The sequence below is a fragment of the Zingiber officinale genome, chromosome 1B, assembly GCF_018446385.1.
Source record: "Zingiber officinale cultivar Zhangliang chromosome 1B, Zo_v1.1, whole genome shotgun sequence".
Lineage (NCBI taxonomy): Eukaryota > Viridiplantae > Streptophyta > Magnoliopsida > Zingiberales > Zingiberaceae > Zingiber > Zingiber officinale.
Window position 1 is genome coordinate 158,680,348 of NC_055986.1, and position 4,699 is coordinate 158,685,046.

Genomic DNA, 4,699 nt, shown 5'->3' on the forward strand with positions numbered 1-4,699 from the left:
ACCCCTGAAGAGTGACCGAGTGGACGGGATGCACCGGAGTACACCTATCCTCCAACCTCACTATAGGAGGGAGCGCCATGCTCTCATCTCCCGGTACACAATGACGGGGAGGGACCCCGGTGTGCTACCACGCTGCCTATCACACTACCCATGAGTGGAGCCTCCAGCGGAGCACCACCGAGCAACCTACACACCCTGTGTGCTGTGCCACTACCCATGCAATGGTCATGTGGTGTGCAGGTCAATGTAGCTGGCCGACGAGCTCAACAATAATAGAGTCGTCAATCGCCCAGCATGCAATCATGCGATATGGTGCATGCGGCTACAGTATGTCATACCTGAACATATCCTCCTCCATATGTGTAGATGCCAAACAGATAAACACATATATAATAAGGATAATAAACAGCATAAATCCAAAGACATCACATATAACAATGATGTAAGTATCATGAATCCAAAAGCATGTATCACACATGTAAAGCAACTAATCCAATAGAGTAGAGCACTATAGATATGCATCTCTATGAACACAGATAAGCATAGCAAGAAAGAAAAACATGCTAGACTAAGGTATAGATGCTAATCGTAGCAACATGTATCAAGTATCAAATAACTAAACCAGGGAATATGCTAACTACCAATCGCTAATACTCGCCTACAGGTATAGAATAAACTATAACCAGAGAAGAGAAAGATCTACCAATTACTAGTAAACATATATAAACTGCACATCTCACAAGACAATATCAACAAGATAAGTCAAAGGGTACCCGCCTCAAATAGAAGGTACAATCCAAATCCGAATTCAACGTCGAGACGCCTGTCTCAAATCAGACTCCTGCGTCAAACAACATATATATTTTATTTAGCTAAATCCACATGAATAGCTAAATAAAATCTCTAATACTAAATTAGGGTAAAACCCTAATCCACAATCTCAACTTACCAATTTAAATCTAATGGTCGATTAGGGTTAGTTACCTAATCCCTAATCACCAATTAGATTAGAAATCCAACGGTTGATTAGGGTTAATTACCCTAACCCTAACCATTTCATTAGATTTCTTCTACACAATTAAATCTACACACATGTATTAACTAATCATGGATTAATCCAATGCATTTCTAATCCAATACATGAATCAAATTCATCTAGAATAAGATCATCAAACTAATATCCAATTTCAATACATGATCTACAACAAGATCAATTATCCTATTCCTTACCTCGAATCCAAGGTGATCACCAATAGATCACAACCAAAGGGGTTGCTGCCGGTTAGGGAAAGCTGCTGGATACACCTCAAAGATCACAATCCCAGCCTCACAGCAACAGAACTCACCTCACTGATCGGATCAAGAGAAGAGGTCAACAAGCAGATCACTGATCTCAAATCAAGCAATCCAAGACATCAATCAACCCTTCAATCCTCTGCCCAACAACTCAATTGATCCCATCATCATCAACCGAAACCTAAATCAATCACGAGAAGATGAGGATCAAGGATAGAGTATCGGTAGCAGAGAAGAAGACCTAAGCTTACCTCAATCGATCGTCTCCAGAAAACGTCGCCCCATCCGATCCGTGAAGCAACGTACCAGGAATTCTTCTGTCCCCAAATTAACAAGAACGAAGATTGGATCCAAGATCTGATATAGGATCGCTGACCATTAGAGAGTAAGAGAGCAGAATCGAGGAAGAACTCAAAGCTAGGGCACAAATCCGAGCAATGGAAAAGAGGAAGAACGGTCGCTTACCCTCCAGACCCTAATGTTCCTTCCATGCTGACGATCGGGTGGATCTGGATCGATCCAGTAGCGTCGGATCGGGGAAGCAAGGTCGGCTAGAGGAGATGCGACGCCATGCCTGCGATCCGGAGAGGAACAGCGCCGCCTGGATCTGTGCTCAACGGCCGCCGACGTTGGTAAAGGAAGATCGCCGGAGCTGGAGCCTTGCTCCCGTCGCCGTCGCTCGTCCGAGAGAGAGAGAACAGAGAAGGAAGAAGGGGAGATCGGGGAAGAAGAGATCGGGATCGTGAGGGTCGGGTGGATCGGCGATTTGGGGGGGGGGGGAGAAAAGAAATAAAGAAATTTATAATTAAATCTTTTCCTCACCTAAACGGGTATCCCAAACAGGCTTTATCCGTACCCGTTAATTGATCCCCTCAAAACCTGTCATACGAGCTCCGAAAAATTCCCAGAAAATTTCTAAAATTCTAGAAAAATTTTGTAAGGCTATTTCTCAAATAACCCTATTAATTAAATTTTCCGAGATCTCACATGTTAAACTACAAAACATCTTAACTTTTAATTCTTTGCCATTATCAAAACACGAGTTCGATCGTCGGATGCTTCCCGCACCAACAATCTCCCCCTTTTTGATTATGGCAACTCAAATTCAAAGTTAAGTAAATAAACGAATAGATAGACATTTTTAGCACAGGCAAATCTGCTAAGTATAGATGAACAAGGTAACTGAAGCAAGTTTGCTCTATATGCTCCCCCTTAACTTTTGCCTCCCTAATTTTTTAATTTTAAGTTGAATTTATTTTCACATTTTTACTTTTGCTACTCTCCCCCTTTGCCATAACTCAAAAATGGGCAATTATAGATATTTGATTGAGTTGTACACAATTAAGGTCAACAGTTTAGCTATGTTCAATAGGGTGTGAAAGTTAAGGTCAATTGGAACTTAGTTTAAGTTTTAGGACAAGGTTATTTATTTATTTAAGTTTTGTTGGTCCTTAGGTCCAAGCATAAGTCATGTTTATTAGATTGATTTACTAGGTATCAGAGCCATAAAGAACAAAATATGCTTAAAAAAATGAGTGTTCTTTACCAACTGTCTAACCTTTAGTTACTTGCTGATTGTCTACAGGACAGTAGCTTTCACTAGATTAGTCAAGTTAAATTATTTTGGTCCAGATAGACTTGACTAGAGCTGGAGAATTTAACTTGATTAATGTTTATTGCATATTTAACGCCCAAACTCATATTGATGCACAGATATAAGCATTCTTGAGTCCAGGCTATACCCTATGCATCTCACGCCGTTCTATGTTTGTCAATCACAATCAAGGTAAACCTAGGTGCTTGTGAGATGCTCTGGCTTAATTCTAGGGGAACATGATATCTAGGGGGAAAACCTAGGTTAATTCCAGAATTTTAAAATCTAGGAAAAAATTAGAGTTTTGAAAACTATTTTTTCTAGAATTTGAAAAAAAAGAAAAAAAAATAATAGAAATAATGGTAAGACATCTACTCTACCCAACACATTCCTATTTGCCTTCTAAGTCCACTGAACTCAAGTTCAGGTAAGGGTTTTGTAAAGATGTTAGCTAGGTTTGATTTGGACTCAACATGGTTGAGTGCAATTTCACCTTTAGCTACATGATCCCTTATAAAGTGGTGTTTTACCTCTATATGTTTGGTTCTAGAATGGTGAATAGGATTTTTGGTCAGATTAATCGAGCTGATATTATCAATAAAGATTTTAGTATTTTTATAGTCTAGTTGATAGTCTTTTAGTGTATGCATCATCCATAACAATTGAGATGCACATTCTCCTAGAGCTATGTATTCAGCTTCTGTAGTGGATAAAGCAACACAATGTTGCTTTCTGCTTGACCAACTTACTAGGCACTGACCTAGAATTTGACAACTACCACTTGTACTTTTCCTATCTAACTTGCACCCAGCATAGTCTGAATCAGAATATCCATAAAGGTCAAAGGTGCAAGTTCTTGGATACCAAAGTCCTACATTTAGAGTTCCTTTAATATATCTAAGTATTCTTTTAACATATGTTAGGTGTGACTCTTTTGCACATGATTGGTATCTTGCACACATACCTACTGCAAACAGTATGTCAGGTCGACTTGCAATTAGATAAAGTAAACTACCTATGACACTTCTATAGTATTTTGGGTCTACAGGTTTTCCTTCAGGGTCAGAGTCAATGTTTATGTTGGTTACCATTGGAGTATTTATAATTTTTGAATTTTCCATGCTAAATTTTTTGATTAACTCCTTAGCATATTTAGTTTGATAAATGTAGATTCCATCTTTGGTTTGTTTTATTTGTAAGCCTAAGAAAAAGTTGAGTTCTCCGACCATGCTCATTTCAAATTCACTTTCCATTAATTTAACAAATTCTTTCAAAAATTTTGAATTAGTTGAACCAAAGATTATGTCATCAACATAGATTTGGGCTATAAAGATGTCTTTTCCTATAATTTTCATGAACAAAGTAGGATCGATTTGTCCTTGGTTAAATTCTTTGGATATTAAGTAATTAGATAATCTTTCATACCATGCTCTAGGGGCTTGTTTTAGTCCATATAGTGCCTTTTTTAATTTAAATACGTGATTGGGGTAGTCTATGTCTTCAAAACCTGGAGGTTGGCTTACGTAGACTTCTTCTTTGATAAAACCATTTAAAAAGGCTGACTTAACGTCCATTTGGTATAATTTGAATCCTTTATTGGCTGCATAGGCTAATAACATCCTAATGGACTCGAGTCTAGCTACTGGAGCATAGGTTTCATCATAGTCTAAGCCTTCGACTTAACTAAACCCTTTGGCTACTAACCTTGCCTTGTTTCTTACTATATTACCGTGATCATCCAACTTGTTCCTAAAAATCCATTTAGTATCTATTATTGATTTATCTATGGGTTTAGGTACAAGGTCCCAG

The 4,699-nt window shown here is 38.4% G+C and overlaps 1 long non-coding RNA gene across 1 annotated transcript; it reads right to left on the reverse strand.

Moving 5' to 3' along the window:
- Positions 1-785: 785 nt before the first annotated feature.
- LOC122014296 lies at positions 786-1,619 on the reverse strand. The gene is made up of 3 exons (XR_006120644.1): positions 1,548-1,619; positions 1,231-1,477; positions 786-841 (listed from the first exon to the last, which is right to left on the reverse strand). It is a non-coding gene; the product is annotated as an uncharacterized LOC122014296 (long non-coding RNA).
- Between the last annotated feature and the right edge of the window lie 3,080 nt (positions 1,620-4,699).